The following is a 17,321-nucleotide window of genomic DNA, read 5'->3' as shown; positions in this document are numbered from 1 at the left end:
GTTTTGAGCAAAGTTCAGGTTCGTATATATCCAGCCACATCTGCTCAGTCCAGGATGCTGTGCTGACTCAGTGAAATACATGTAACATTTCAATAAATTTAAGTGAGTCACTCTGAAAAGTAATATATAACGTACAAACATCAATAGAAACCAAGACCTGCATAGCTAAGCCAAGGAAAGTTGTTTTTCTTTTTTCTGAAGCCGTTGCCTCTGTCTGAGGCGCCACGCAGGGGCCTTGTGCTGCCTGCCCACACGCCCAGACCTGCCCGGCAGCTGCTCCAGGGAAGCCGGGATGGAGCTGCCGCTGCAGTGGGTGCCATGGAGCTGTGCTGAGAGCTGGCATGTTTGTTGTTTTAAGAACTTGCCTACATGGGTGTGTTAATGTCTGCTGGTCCAGTCACAAACTAGGTAAATACACATTCAACCCCTGTGTGGATGGCTTGGTTCAGAATTATGATGGGTTTAATTAATTCTGCAGCCATTTACTCCATTTATCTAAGTTAAAATTTGAGGTTTTATTCTGAATTAAAAGGTTCAGGAGGATTTTAACAACATTCAACTCCTTTCTAATACCACTTCTTCAGCTAATTCAGAATCAGTATCCCTTTGCAGACAAACCCTACATTTGTATTTTGAAATTCATAAGCAACATGCACAGAAGAGTGTGGAAAATGAAGTGATTCACCACTGATTTCCAACATGTTTCCCTGTCCAAAAGCATTGAAAATATTGATTTGAAACTGGAAGTATGAATTGGCAGCATCTTTGTAGCAGCAAGGCCAAGATCAGACTTGGGAAGAAAAACAATTTCCCTGGGCTTTGCTATGCAGGTCTTGGGTTTCTATTGATGTTTCGAGATTATATATTACTTTTCAGAGTGACTCAGTTTAGTTTATTGAAATGTTATGTGTATATATTAGTCATTGAATTATAAGTCTACACTATATGCTTTTGTCTAGCTTTAACCTTAATAGACTTCAAAGATTTTTGAGTTCTTAATATTTACATTTACGTTAGACAAGTGCCTTAGATCTATAGTTCTGTTTGACTTGGGCTATCTTAAATGCCTCTAAAGATTTCAAAGTGCAAAGGTTCATTTCTTTTGAATTCACTTCCACTAAAAAAGCTCCCACACTGAATTGCACAAAAAGAAAAAGAATTTTGAAGAAATTTCTCGCAGTTTCTTCCCTGACTTGACAAAGACAGAATAACAAGTAGCAGATGATAGTTTGCTATTTAGGGCATTATATGATCATATAATCATAGAATGGTTGGGTTGGAAAGGACCTTGAAGATCATCTAGTTTCAACTACCCTGCCATGGACAGGGACACCTTCCATTCTACCGGGTTGTTCAGAGCCCCATCCAGCCTGGCCTTGGACACTTGCAGGGATGAGGCATTCACAGTGTCTCCAGACAACCTGTTCCAATGCCTGACCACCCTCATAATGAAGAATTTCTTCCTAATATCTAATCTAAACCTACTCTCTTTCAGTTTAAAGCCATTACCCCTTGTACTGTCACCACATGCCCTTGTAAAAAGCCCCTCTCTAGACTTCTGTAGAGTCCCTTTAGGTACTGGAAGGCTGCTATAAAGTCTCCCCAGAGCACAAATACCACAGTGCTAGGTACATAATTCTTTATGGCACTGTGAGGAGTATTTGATTATTCAAATACACTATTTTTTTATTCTTATCATGATATCCATCTACCAGTAAATAAATTAGAGCCTGCTCCTAACTGCAGGAAGCAATTCTATTCTGAACTGTTTCTGAAGATTTCTGTACTTTTGTTTCCAAGGTAGGTCTCTTTGAACTCCCCAAGCAACTTCATACACTATTACAAAGTATAAGCAGCTGACTCTTTGAGTGTGTCTGAGATAATCCAAATAGAATTGAGCAGAACAGAAAGAGCTCACAGTGTCTCTTGCCCCATCATGACTATAGTTTCTTTGTGCCTCTTGCTCATCGACAACTTGTATCTGCTAGAAATTGCTTCTACTGCATGCCTGGTTTTGGAGCATCCCACAGTTTCTGGTTAAGCTGTAACTGCATTCCTGAGAATCACTGTTCTCACACTGATTCTGTGAAGGAACAGTCTCACAGGCCTGTGCAGATAGACAGTGGTCTGCTTTGCTGGTGGTGTGTGCTGAGCACAGTCCACCTTAGCACTGAAGCTGCACATCAGCATTCTGTCATGCTCAGGGCTAGTGTGTCTTGCTTTCTAAGGCTGACCAAGACATCAACTCTACATGTTTGTGTAGACAGCCTTGAGATTTGTGGAATATTGCCTTACTGCTATTAGCTAGAAACTGACTAAAATTGCTTCAGGGAGCCTTTGCCTTGCCTTTCCTTGCTTGGAGAGAAAAAAATGCAAAGCAAGAAAAAAGGTAGTTCACCAGAATTATCTATGAAGCTTGATCAGCTCTAATATAATTACTCATCTGAATAATTTCTGAAGAGAAAGAGTTTTGAAGTTGTCAAAGCAACTAATTCCAACTTTTCAAAAATCAACAATTTCACATTTTCAAGTCAAATGACATTTTTACTTCTTTTTTTTTTTCTTTTTTTTTTTTTTTGAATTATTGAGATTGGACAATTTATTTGGAACAAATGCAGTCAACTTCACACTCATAGACCTTCATGGCTAGAAATAAACACCTCTCCATCCTGTCACATTTTAGGAACTTTTTGTAGTGCTGGTTTTGTTGGACCACCAAAGGACCTCTGCAACTAGTCAAAGTTGTTTGATATTTCTAGCATTTCTTGCAATGACCACAACTGAAATTGATGAAAATTTTCCCTGTTCTTTAGAGATAAGTGAGTTCAAAGGAGCGCTGTACACCCTTCAAGTATGTAACCATGTTTCACTGATCCTAAACTAAATTGAAATGTGACTGTCATTAGATAAGAGCTTCAAATACCCTTTTCTCAAGCTTGGCCTATAGTATTGCTGAAAGGTGCACAAGTATTTTTTTAAAGGCTCCCTATTTTCTGATTCTTGTTTGCTTGAGTTTCTTTGTTTGCTTTACTTTCTAAAAACATGATATCCAACAGTGATAATCTCAGACTCAAAAATTGCCAGATGTGATTAAATGAGATTTGCCAAGTTCCAGGGGCTTTTTTTACTCCTGGCTTTTCCTGTTATGTAATAGCAAACAGATACAGATTTAATTTTGTATGGCTCAGTTGTCAATGTCATCAGTCAACTCAGCACATTTTATATTTTAACTAGTTATTCATAGCCAGTGCCCATCACTGTAAGAATGAGCAATATTTTCCATGAGAGAACCACCAGCCTGTTCTCTAGGGCCACTACTGATGGAGATGTGGATTTTTCTTGGAGGAAAGAAGGTGCTGGTGGTACCAGTGGCCATCTTGGAGTGTTCTCCCTTTCTTTGGAGAGACTGAAAAATCTCGTGCTTCTCAGGACATGAACAAGCTTGTTTTCTGGCTTGCCATCTGAACATTTGACTTTCAAGACTGATGAATACACTGGAAAGGAAAAGGCATGTTATGTAGGGACACAATGTCTTGCAGGATTGGGCCCTTTGTGGATGTGGGAGTCACTTTTCTGCACTAAGCATCTGATACAGACTATGGACTTTTGTAGGATTTAGTAATTAGGTGGGAAGATACCTATTCTGGAACAGTAAATATTAGTGTGAAAGAAGGAAGGCTTAAGTTTGTAGACAAATTTGATAGGCCATTAGATATCTAAAATTGGAAACATTTGCTGAGGACTGAGGGTAAACTGAATAATGGAATGGCTTGAGGGAAACTGTGGAAATCTGCTGGGAGGTCCAGTATTATCAGCCAGTTCTCAATGAAACATCACACCCATTGACACAAGTGTATCGAATGTAATCTGACAGCCTATGCAACCATGTGCTCTGTACAGCAGCACGCCTCTGAAACTTTGGATGGGCATTTTTTTCCCCGTTTTTGTGGGAAATTGGAATAAACCAATCCTTGCACTTGAACTCTTCTTTACTTAAATTTCTATTCTTCATTAAATTTTTGTTTGCATCAGTTGATGGCTTATTAGGGTTCTCAGTCAGGTCCTTTATGCTACATGTTGCATTGCAAAGTCTCTGGATATTCTTTTCCCTACCAGACAGTATCAAATGGCTTGACTGTGATCTAGGTCAGTGTATGTGTGTGTGTTTTAGTTTTGGCTCTCAGTGATATCAAATGTACATTTCTCCTTCTCCGATTGCAGTTCATCCGATCCCTTCTTTCCTTTTCCTGACATTATCTAATTGCACCCTGGACAAGGATTTGAATTTTCATCCATTATGTAAACCCGAGGTGGACGGGGAGCTCTTGGAATCATCTCCCCTGCAGCCTTGAGGGCGACTGTCAGGAAACTTATTTAAATTACAATTAGGGTGATTAGAGAATGAAAAGCTCCATTGTTCAGACTGCATACAGTCATCTACTTAAGTGGGAAGTGGTAAACGAGAGGCAGGCTGATTAATGCCCGGGCTGAGATATATCACTATTTTCTAGTTGGCTTTGACATTTAATTTGTCATGTCCCATAGGAAATGCAGCACAGCAAAAAAATCAGTTTGTCAAATCACCTCAAGCTGTTTTTTTCCCCTCCAGCTCCCTGACACACATCACTTTGTTGATTATTAATCACATTTTATTTTAAAAGGGAAAGTGAAGGGCAACTCACTGCATAATCATCATTTGTTGCTTTCTCTGCAAAGCCAAGAAACTGCTCTCTAAAAAGCAGACTTGAGGTCAAATAGCAGAGCACATTTTTTCTGTCCAGGCCTGGATGTACATGGCCTGGATTTTTGTAGAGTTTAGCCCTCCAAATGTGCCAGGAGAAAGGTTACCTACACGTGAAGGAGATCTGTGGAAAGACAGATCAACCACAGCTCCGGGTGGAGAAGTTTAGGGAATAATGATGTTCTTCACAGGAGCCCCAACACACTCTGGTCATGGACAGTGGGTGCTGCAAGACAGGGGAACGCCACTCTGGCTGCAACAGGACTCCTGCAAGCCCTGAGGAAATCTGTGCCAGTTCTCTGGGGTTCAGTTTCACCTCCCATCCTTCTCTTCCTTTGCTATTTCATAATAAATTCTTTATCAAATCTTTGTGGAGAGCCTTCAACTTTGTGACTGCCTGTATAAATGTCACAAAGAAGAGCACATGAAAGTATATATGATGGTCATAACCTGATACCTTTCATAATCTTCCTGGCATCCCAGCAAATAATGGAACCGTAAGAGCTGGATTAGATGACTGACCTATCCTACTTCTGGGTTTTTTTCTAGTTTATTTGGAATGTAATAATCTCCTACCACCTCCATCTGCCTACAGCCAGGTGGATTTATGTTGTACAGCCATTGGGCAGACTGGTCTAGTGTAAATATCCATCACTCCATCAAATTCAGCTGCTGTCTCCAGGTTTCCTTCCATAGAAAAGAGTGCACTGCGGGGGACAAGGACAGGGTTACTCCAGCATGAGAGGGACTTGGGCACATACATGAATCTGAGGGCTGGGAAGTGTTTGTGGATTTCTCAGACACAGGCACAATCCTGGTTCATGCTGAGAATTTAACCTCTTCTGTGCCACGTCTCTGCTCAGGTTCTTAATGTGGTGACCATTTCAGGGCTTTTGTCGTGATTTGTAATCAGTATTGCTATTTACACACACACATACACACATTTACACACACTCTTCTGCACTAAGGTATTTCCCTTGCCAACAGCATCTGGCAGAAATCAAATCTAACTAAAGGAGAACATAGTAAACATTTCTGTATTTGTTACTGTCATCAGTTGCAGTGGTAACATGTCAAGTAAATGAAGCAGATTTTTATGATCTTAAGTGTGAATGACACATCTCCAGGCCACAGCAGAAAGTCAGCAAAGGCGAGATTCTTAAAAAAAATACGTCAACATGTGACTGCATACAGAAACCAATCCCAAAAGATGATATGTATCAAAATGACTTGAGGAATTTGGGATCCTCTAAATATGTGTTTAAATATTCCTGCTGAACAAGATACATCCATGTAAGCTAAGGCATGAAGAGCAGCAGAAAATTTAAGCACATCAGTAGTGCAAATAATGAGTGTTAATGAGCACACAGACAACTGTCTGGCTGATTTTCCCGTTCCAGTAAATGGGAAAGCTTGCCAGCTCCAGTGGTGCAGGAAAAAGTCTGTAAAACCCACATCTCCCATTCATAGCTAAATTAACTTTTGCTGTACCTTCATACTGACTGACTGATTTATTTGAAATGTGGCACCAAAAAAATCTAAACAACTGAATAGGCACCACTTAGGGTTTTCCTTTCCTCCTTCCTCCCATGTTGTCCTTGATAACAATTGTTACTGTCACGGGATTCTTTCTTCTGTGAATAAATAAATAACTGATGTGCTGGAATCAGGTAAGAGCTCTTGGATCAGTTGTAAGCGCTGATGGCACTTGTTTCTACACAAGATGAGACAATAGATTCATTGTCCACGCTGGTGTATAAACACCCTCTGGATATTATGTCAAAGGGGAAAACAAAACAAAATGGGGTTTATTGTGTATGCGCAAATCTAATCTTTCCAGGCTGCCAAGTTAAAAATGCTTTTCATCTAGATCAAATAAAAACAACATGAACAATACAATCCCAAATTCTATCCAAATAGTTCCAGGCTCCTCAGTTGTACCTTCTCTATTCTCTGTTTCATGTCAGCAAGGCCAATTGATAGTAAATCTAAGCAAGTTTTATTTCACCTCCTGCTCATATAAACACCACATCCCACATCTATTAGTCAAAGCCTTAAATCAGTCTACAGGGTATAGTGAGCATCTGATCCAGGCACAGAAGCCAGGGAATGCATGTTTGCCTGTGAATGGGCTGCAAAGGCAGGTGAATAAAAAAAATCTCGGGCAAAACGAGGATATGATAGTGTTCTTTTTCTCCCTCTCATTTTCTTGATTATTTTGCATCCTTCAGTAGTCTGGGCTGAAATACTCCAGCATTATAAAGTTTAACTGCAGTGCAAGAATAATGACTGCAGTGGCAGAACACTATGGATGACTGGTTACAGCCTGGGCTATTCAAAAACTTCATACTGCTCAGAGCAGGGAAGCATACTTTGTGTGGCCTGAAATTAATAACTGTCCTATTTTGAATTTAAACCTGATATTGCACTTCATTAGTCGTGTTTTGATTTGGCAGAAAGTGACCCTTCTGATTCGTTATATAATATTGCATAGCATCCTAATTTTTTATCAATCTTTAAGGCAACCAGGACCATTAGATGAGCTGATTTAGGGTGCCCGTTCTTTCTGGCCTTGTGAGAGAGACACACCAAAACACTCACAGAGCTGTGAGACGGACCGCATACCTCAGAAAGCTGAAATATTCCTGGAGAGGCTCCAGGTGAGAGACGACAGTGGTTTTTCACAGATCAGCTCTTTTGTAAGGCAAGGCTGGGCTGGGACCTGGCAACAGGGATTTCAGCAGCCCATGCAGGCTCACCTGCAGTGTGGTCTGGAAGTGCCATGGGGGAGGCTGCCACAGCCTTGGTCAGAAGCCCCACTTTAGCACTCAGGAGCTCTGGGGGTGTCCTGTCATCTAGCACATTGGGTAACCCTAACAAAGCAAATGCCTTTGCTTTTCTACTCCTGAATCAAAGGAGACATTGAATAATGGAATGATAGAATAGGTTTGGGTTGAAAGAACCTTAACAATCCTCTAGTTCTGAACCCTCTTGCCATGGTCAGGGACACCTTCCACTAGATCAGGTTGTTCAAAGCCCCATGCAACATGTTTTCTCAAAGGAAAATCTTCCAGGAAAATACCCATTTGTCTTCCCAGCTTTTTCTAGTGGCCAATTTGTCTTTGCTGTTGAGTTGCTAAGAATACTGTTTGAGTAAGTCCTGATTACTCAAATTAGCCATTTTTAAATGGCATCCCAGCTGAGATGCAGTGGGCAAGGCACTGATACATTTCAACCAAGACTTAGAAGATTATTTTATTCTGAGCCACACAATAACTTGTGACTTAAACTACTATCATCAGTGAGGATTTAAGCTAGGAAGGGATTTTATAATTCAGGTATTTTGGCAAATTAATTCAGCGCCAAACGTGACCAATTCTTTTCTGATCTTTCACTGATTTTTATCTTATTTTTTTCCTAGGTAGGGTGATAAAAATGAACTTATGTAAAGTGGCACCACTTGATACATACTCTGTCACTGTAGGAGAACATATGGTCCTGAGTAATTTGAAAATAAAACATACATCTTCCTCTAGTAATTACACACTGTGAAAGTAAACCTCCTTGATGCAAGAGACTCTTATGAGGTTAACATTTGTTGATTATTAATACAAAACTTTCTGATCATGATATTCTTTAAAGATACATAATGAAATCTAGTTCAATCTATCTGAAAGCTGAACCTAACATTTATAGCATTTCTTGCTCCAAAATCAGCAAACAAAATTTATTTATGAATTTTCTAGTTACATTTCAGTCTACTCTGAAATGTTTGAATTTTACCAAGCTTCCTCTTGCTCTGTGGAGAGTAGATGCCTCATCCACTTGAGGAATAGGTCCTAAGAGTCCTCCTTGGAGAGGGGGAAATGACTCAATGCTACAAAAACAAAACAGCAAACACAAGATGAACAAACAAATGTGAAACCCCATCTCATTGCAATTTCATTGCATATAAAACTACAGCTGTTTCAATATGTGAAACCAAGCAATTTCTCCTGCACCTGTCAAACCTGCCTGGCATTTTAATAAATTGTTCCATGTGTTAGTTTTGCTCATGCTTTAACACAGCTTGAGGAATATGGTCTTAAAAAGGGCTAAGTACAGACAAAAAGTAGAGTTAATTAGAGTAAAGTCACATTTTCAAGCTACCGGTCAAAATCAGTCATTCATAGATATTAAAGAAATAAGGGTTCTTAAGTGAAAAATGCAGTAACAGATGCAAACCAGACACACTCAAGAATAATGAAACAAGGGAGGCTTTCTTTTTGCTGTCTGCATTATTTCCCTTCTTAGCTTAGTATTTTTCCAGGGGCACACACACACACAAGAAACACATTACCCAGCACTTTTATTCCTTGTGATTTTCACTTTATTTATAAGATGATGGTAATAAAGATCTTTGTTTTAGGAACACAAACTGGAGTGTAAGTCACCAATTCTGACTTATCAGCTTGTGGGCTGGAGTCCCCCACATGTGTAGGTTGTTGGTTTTGGGAAGCCTGTGACTAAGGCAGCTCATTTTGAGTCTCTTTTTCCACATGCTTGGTTGAGTGTGAGTTTTCTTTTGCCTAATTCTTTCAAATAAAAAAAAATATTCTGAAGTCATTTCGGGTAAAAGCTATTAGAAGCTAACACATTTTTCCTCTGAGCAATCCAACATTTTTTGAGCATTTGAGGCCAAACTGGTTAAACGATAATTATGACATCACAGAAAAGTATCTACTGTCGAAAATACCCCACAGATAGGAGGATCTACATGGCTTGGTGTGTAAATCCTTTTATAGGACTCCTAATCACTAGGATAAATTACTGTGTCAAAGAGTAAGTGAAATAGCGAAATAAAGAAAGAGGTATCATTTTGCTTAAAGCAAACAGAAGCTGATGAAGGGAGGCAGAAAGAGGAAATGCCTGAGACAGACAAGTTACCCAGGTTTTTAAATGGACTGAATAGTTTTTCTAGTAATATGACCATGAAATAAGGGAAATCAGACTACAGTCTGGCATTGTGGACTTGGCCAGTAACTTCTTTGCTAAAGACAACATTTGAAAAAGCAGCAAATACACCAAACTCTCGGTTCCTTGTTGTCCCTGTGACTCACTGCTCTCACTGGCAATGCAGAGAACCTGGGCATGTGGCACACCTGCCTTCGATTTGCCTGCTAGGGCGAGTGGACTCATTTTTAGGTGGCATACCTACACTGGAGAAACCCAATGTGGTTGCCATTTGGGTGCAGAAGCTGCTGGGGTTTTCCAAGGCTCACACAATTTCCTCCAAAAGCTTCATAAAGCACAGTGATAGACTGGACTCTAGCAGCTTGCAGTGGAGAAGCAGCAACTTCTCCCTTTATATCTGTATGGGTCTCTTGAGTGCACAAGCTACTACACAGGAAAGATTGGTTAGGCCTCAGAGAGAAAAAAGGGAGAAGAAAAATTAACAGAAGAAATTTGGTGAAAAGAAGACAATTCACTTCTGGAGAACTACCAGTGTGCTTGGAACTACACATAAAGAGAACCCCATCAGGCTTTTCTCATATCTAATTACAGCTCTTTCAGGCTTAGTATATACTGAATAACTGGGAGATGGAATGAACAATCTCAGAATAGCTCTGACCTCTTTTCCCTTCAGCATTTCTTAATTAATCTTAAATAGAGAAGGAAATAATTTATTTAGTCCAGGCAAGATATCCCAGAGCAGTCACCTTTGCTCCCTCAGCACTGTTCTCAGAAGTGTAGCACAGCAGAAGAGTCATAAAAAATAAAGAAAGTTTTGAATCTGAAATGAGACTCATTCCTCTCACAGGGGGCTGGTGGAAGGTGTATGCATGTACACTACAGGCTTAGGAGGGAATGGGCACTAATGAGGGCTTCTGACAAGGTGAATGAAATCTTGTAATCTCCTTATCAAAAACAGATCTCCTGTCTCCTCCAAGTGCATTGTAACTCCTCACATTATGCACTAGGGAGACACTGTCAAACTGAAATGCAGGAGCTAAAAGAGAAGTGTCAGGGCCAGAATGATGAACAGAGAGACTCTAAATTTCTTCCTGATGACTATGTTGCTTCTTGTCTCTCCACCTCTACAAGGGTCTTGGTAGTGTTAGAGGCCTTGAGCTAAGAAATGATTTTGTCTGACATACTGCATGAAATACTGTACCTAAAACAACCATAAAAAGAAAAAAAGGATTTAGAGAAAGGCACATTCATGACTTTTTCTTCTAGTCAGGCAATGATGTAGCAAAAAACTTGTCTGTCCACAACATCTTGTTTGGGAATACGGGCTTGTTCAAATGGAAATAGAGAGCTGGTATAGAAATGCCTATGCTGTGACATCAAAATTCACCCTGTTTCATGGGACGGGAAGATGAGTGACAAGAAAACAACATATGCCCATTTACATATACACATATGTATGTATGTATGCTGTATGTTAGTATGCATACATATATATGTTTAGGTCTAGATCTTGGGATCATCTGGAAAAATCAGTGAACTGGCTTTTTGTGTGGAAATATTTTGGGAAGTGCAGAAAAAAATCTTGAAAGTTAATTGAGGAACTTCGGTAGGAAAGCACTGATGATGCTAGTCTGTTGCCTTGATGGGACCCAAAAGATGGATCTACACCAAATCTAGCAGACCTGTTTCAGATCTTCTCGTATATTTTAACTGAACTGTAGGTCAGTGCATGAGGATTTATAATAAGGTTTTAAAAAACTGGCACATTCACAAGATCCACTTTCACTGTATGATTATTCTAAAGTGCAGACAACTCTTACCCAAGGCTGGATGGAGGAGCAGGTACTTCATGTTCTCTGTTCACATTTAAGCAAGTGATGACCAGAGATACTGCACCTGACATCACCTCAATGCGTCCAAGGATTTGATTGAAGTGATAATAGGCAGAGGAGACATCCCTGTATTGCCCTGGTGGCAGAACAGCAGGAGAGCCTTTTCTGCCCTAGCACACAGAGATACGTTCTGCAAAATCCATTTTTTTTTGAGGAATGTGGTTATTTCATTTGAAGCAGAGTCAGTAAGAATGTACCAGAACAAGAATACAGAACTTGAGAAAGAAGTGACTGCGGAAACGTGAGATGCGGATGGAGCAAAAAGCATTGCTTTTAGGGGCAATGGGGATACTGGCACTGTTTGGTTGTCTGAAAATGCCCAGCCTTTAAAGCAGTATGGACTATGCTGGGCCAACCACGTGCCCACCATGCCTGATTCTGTGTGGAAGGGTGTACAGTTAACTCCATGTCAGATCTGATGAGCCAGGCAATCAATGAACAGCTCTGGTTGAAGGTTGCATCTTTAGGATGCCCATCTAGAGAGCTGCTAAGCATTGAGCAGCATTTATGTTCATCTGGGTTTTGAGAATTCAAGACCATCCCTGACTAGTAGTCCTAAATAAAAAGTCTTGGTTATTATTGGCTTTGTCTACTGGCTTTTGAGATGAACAAGAAATCAGATTGAAGTCAGTGATATCACTGTACAAAGGGTCAAGGTGTCCAGGGAGCAGAAGACCTGACAACATGGATCCAGGATGCAAACTGAGCACAGAACCTGGGGACAGAGCAGAAATGTATTTTATCGCACCTCTAGTCTGTTGGCATAAGAAGAGAAAAGTCAATCTATTGAGCTAAAGAAGGCTTTGGTTTGTATATCACAGACTGTCCTCCAACATTACTTTCCATTATCTTCTCTTCACATGCACATGCCTTTTCTTATAGCTATTCTTTGCATCACAGTTTTACATAGAGGATTTCCACAGTGACTTTATTCCCATAGCACATACCCTTAATCCAACACTCTAACCAGCAAAGTTGATGTTACAATGGCTGTTATTATAAGTTAACCTTTAAGGAATGAGGGATCCAAAGTTTTGCATGAATCGGAGTGTGTCAAACAATGTTAATGTGCTTCAAAATGTCATTAATTTTAAAGCAAGAAATAAATTATCATTATTCAAATTCCAACTTACCTACAGTTAAGCTGTTAAAGTTTAACAGTTTTTCATTTGATAAATGCATGGATCTTTTAGGAAAAAGAAAAGATACTGAAAGAACTATATATTTTGTTACTAAATTAATTAACATGGAAAGGATTTCAAGCCATTTTATGGACCTATTCTTGGGTCAAGTTTTTTGCAATACATCTTGAAATTTTATTGCTGACCTACAGTTCGAACATTTGGCTTAATAGCCTCTATTACTTAATTCTGCTGTACACTTGAAGACTTTTAACTGCCCCGGTAGAAAGCATACATAGAAGCTGACTCAAGCAAGACAAATATCTAATAAAAAACCAGAGCACAAAATAAAATAAAAGGTATCTTTCCCATCCGTAATTGCAAAAGCCCCCAACTCTCTTCTAATCAGTCATATAAAAATAATTTTGATGGCAACAATAACCAATTATTTTCATTATCTAATTTGTATCCATGAAGCCTCAGCTAAGATTTGAAACAGAATTATTTGGGTGGTGTCAGTTTCTTTTTCTCTACCCCAAAGAGCTTGCAATCTAGACAGGCCAAATGATGCCTGTTAGGACAGTTGAAGTGGATTCCCAGGGTCAAATGTTATACAGGAGTCTGAGTTGCAATGAGAAGTTTGTTCTCCTGTGTAATCCTTTAGCACCCAGTATTAGTGCAAGCTAGCTCCTTAAAAATGCCCCTTGAAAAGGTCCCAGCCCACTGGGATGCTGGAAGAGCGCTGCTGTGGGTAGGTGAGAGTGGAGCCTTTCCAGAATGTGAAACTGGCAGGTTCCATCCCCATATCACATGTGTAGTCAGCTGGCAGTGGGGCAGTGGATGCAGGATTCCCCTTCCTTCTTTTAGGGTAAACTTTGAGTGTTTTGAGGAAAGTCCTGATGTGTACTACCAAACTGACTGGGATTTTTACCCCTTGTAGTCCTCTGGATCTTTTCGGAAGACAGCATCCACTGCATGGTTTGTACAGTGTACAAATAAATATATGTAGCTCTGAAAAGCATAAGCAAGTAGGTTGTTTGCATCTGAAAAAGTGACCCCTTGCTACTGCAGTGCAGCATCTGACTGCAGACACAGCTCTTCCTTCACTGAAGTTGGGACATAAAATAGTTTACTGTTGGTGGTGGTACACACCAAACCAATTTCTGACCACACCTACGGCAAAAAGGAGTGGCCCCTTCCCCGTGCACAGCCCACCACCTGTGCTCTTGATGTTATGTAGAAATTGGCTTATTGGGGAATTGCTTGTGGGACACATAAAGGCAGTGACATAAGCACTGGGTTACAGAGCACAGTCTCAGGCTCTCACCTCTTCAGCCATTTACTGATGTACCACAGTACAGGAACAGGCTTGGTCCTACTAGAAGACACTTATAATACAAACATGCCCTTGGCACTCTTGACTTTGTAGGCAGGCAGAATCTCAATTTGTCATGTTTTTCTCTTTAGTAATTTCTAAATGAGATGAGTAGACTAGAAATAAGAATTTTTCAAGTTTAACCCAATATCTAGCATCTTCAGATACCAATGCCATGTCAGCAAGACTGTATCAAATACTTCTGGTTGTTTGGAAAAAAAATAAATTGTACCAGTGTTGTTAAGCTGCTAAAAACTCCTGCACAACTTTCGGCCACAGCAAAGCTAGCAGATGTTTGCTGCTGCTGTTTCAAGAAAAAGGAAAATTTTATTGTAGTGATGGAAAGTTATAGTCAGGGTCAGGAAAAAAAGAGTAACTTCTGTCTTTATATGAACTTGTCTAACTGACTAAGTAACCTATTTTCTCTTTGTCCATTTATCTGAAATGGGCACGATTAGTCTACCTCATAAGGATATTTTGAGTCTTGGTTAATTGCTTGTGAGTTGATTTGGAAATCTCTCAGTGCAGAATCTTCAATAAACATTAAAATTATTGCCTTCAGAGTTATTAATTGTTTTCCTACTCTCTACATTTAATTTTCTTGCTTTAAAAGCAGCTGTTGTAAATAACAATCACTAACAATTATTTTGTGATAACATGCTATTTAGGAAAAAAAAGCCCTTCTCTCTTATTGATTTGAGTTTGCAAGTCTGTTTTATGGTTTTAGCTCTTTCTTGTTTTCCCATTGCTTTAGCATCTCCATTTACATGTTTTCTGGCAGAAATGGTTCCTGTCCTTCCATTTTGTCCTTCTTTACATCAGCCAATTTTTTAGAAGGATATAAGCTTTCCCCTTGCTTTCAATTCTTTGACTCCTTTTTCCATGGACACAACTCTCAGCTTCCCCTGAGCTTGTAACCCTCATCAAAACCATGTCTTTAATTAGTAGATAGGGTAACATATACACTGAGTTGCTCCAAACTCTAGTCCTTCCCAGCCTCTGCAGATCATATTTATCACTATTCCCATTTGGCAGAGGAATCACATTGATTTTTCAGCAGACACAGCTGTCTGCTTTCTCAGTATCTCAGTTTGCATCACATCTTACCGCAGAGCCAAGGGTGTCTAAAACCCTTTGTGCTGTTCTTCTTGCTGTCATTTTCTTGCATCACAACTTTTTTCAGATAATTTGGATGTTTAGACTGCGGGCAAATGATACCACAGCTGCTGAGCTGAGTTATGAGAGCAGTGACAACATTGTGTCTGGGGTAGGATTGCTCTAAGAATTTGACTACAGACTCTGTGGCATTTAAAACACTGTTAACATGCACTTGGCGGAAGACTCGGAGATCTCACAGGTGGCCCTTCCCTAAACAGAAGTCATGCTCTGCTCTGAAGGCACATAATGAAGGGAGACCAAAACACTATTCAGGCTCAGGCAGTATCTAATCTGATCTTGAAAGGAAAGAGCCAGAACAGGCTCTCAAAGGAACCTCCCCCCATTGCTATTTGATTTTAGTGATGCTGGATAATGAGGATCTGAAAGTGATAGAACAGCTGTGAGTGTGACTGAAAAAATCCCGTCAGAATCTGAAATTAAAAAAAATAAAGAAATCTGTTTCTCAGAAAGAGTGAGATGAGATAAAAAGTAAATCTTAAAATGAATTATGTAGTCTGAATTTTCTAGGACAACACTGATGTACAACATAGAAGGAAAAAACCTTATGGGACTATGTAAACAGAAACAAAACTTAGCATATCTGAAGAAAATTTTAAAAGGTTCAGTAGAAAATGAGATGACAGGCAATATGCACTGACCAGTATGCCAAAATTGCCTGATGTCTTCCTTTGATGAGGTAACTGTGGATAATCTAATACATATAGTCTTTGGTAATTCAGTAACACAGTGATAACACAGGGGAAATAATAGGTTAAAATGGAGTAGTCCTAGTAAAATAATTACAAGACAAAGGAACTAGCTAAAAGTGTATTGACAAGAGAAATAGGTTTGATGCAGAACCTAGGTTTGTGCTCAGAAAATTTGTCAATGATGCGTAGATTTGCTTAGCAAAAGAGGACGAGAATAGGAGGAAAAGAGTGGGATGGAGGTTAGAAGTGTGTAGTGGACTCCATGAGAAAGAATTGTGAAAGAGGAGTATACAGATGCTTTGGTAGCACCAAAGAGATCTCTAGGCCAGCAAATATGACAGCTGCCTTTGTCTTCTAGATTGAATGGCGAATGGAAAGTCTATCCTAAAGGAAGAGTCTAAAAGAAGGTGGCTTGGTTAGCCTAGCCAAATATAACTGAAAGAATAAATGGCTACTCTCTATAAAAACACCAGTGGTTGTACATGTGAGGAAAAGGCAAGAACTATATAAGTTGTTGCTTTGTGTTGGTAAAAGAGTAAATGGGAATAAATTGGTCATGTGTAAAACTAGACTGAAAATAAGAGGAAGATTTCTAAATTTTCAAGCATAGTGATTTTTCCAAAAGTGAAAGAGAACGGGGCAATTTCAAGCATCAGCTTGACAAATCTGTGGTAGGAATTATGAGGTGTTTAGGAAAGGATATCAAGCTTAAAGAGTATGGACATCTTTTCTAGTCTTACATTTTTGTGAAAGAGAAAGGAAGAGGTTAGGGAAGGGAGAAAAGAATAAGAAGAGTTTCCTTTCTCTAGTCCTTTTTTCTTTCTTTCCTTTTGTCTCATTCTGCTGTCATTCCTCTATCCTTCCCTATTCCTTTTTCCTTTTTTTTCATTTTATTCTAAACTTTTATACTTAAGTTTTAAGTTTTCATATTTTAGGTTTGAACAAGAGACTCACAGATACTTTCTTGTCTAGACATTGCCAGTTTTGCCTCATGAATCTTTTCCGGTATGCTAGCTGAAAAGCAAAATATTAGCAGTGATCCCAACCCAAAGCATACCTTGGTTTAATGGGAAGACAGAAGAAAACAAAGTTCCTTATGGAAAACCAGTACTGGGGCCTTACACGGTTTCTCATCAGTTCTCATATTTTGTCTCATGTGTTGTTAGGCTTTTTCAGAAAGTGATTGATAGACAGAAGATAAGAAAATTATTGGTCAGCTCGATGAGTGTCTGCAACATATTTGAAGCCTGATGGAGATGAAAGGCCACCTTTATCTTAGTTAACGTAAAGCCCTGTGGCAGTTGTGGTCTGCAATGCTCAAGTTATAGACTGATAAAGGCGTTTGGGGTTGTGCAGGGTAAGGCTGAGTGC

The 17,321-nt window shown here is 39.5% G+C and overlaps 1 protein-coding gene and 1 long non-coding RNA gene across 2 annotated transcripts in view; one reads left to right on the top strand and one right to left on the bottom strand.

Annotated features, from left to right (window-relative positions):
* The window catches only part of LOC127473224 (uncharacterized), a 68,853-nt gene that overhangs the window by 25,208 nt on the left and 26,324 nt on the right, over positions 1-17,321 (top strand). The gene's annotated exons all lie outside the window — the stretch shown is intronic.
* Positions 1-17,321, bottom strand: part of SGK1 (serum/glucocorticoid regulated kinase 1) — a 66,296-nt gene that overhangs the window by 44,073 nt on the left and 4,902 nt on the right. The gene's annotated exons all lie outside the window — the stretch shown is intronic.

The sequence above is a fragment of the Manacus candei genome, unplaced genomic scaffold, assembly GCF_025592945.1.
Source record: "Manacus candei isolate 608988 ecotype Guabito, Panama unplaced genomic scaffold, ASM2559294v1 h1tg000034l, whole genome shotgun sequence".
NCBI lineage: Eukaryota > Metazoa > Chordata > Aves > Passeriformes > Pipridae > Manacus > Manacus candei.
Note: the sequence above shows the minus strand (reverse complement) of the source record. Positions and strands in the feature narration are given on the sequence as shown.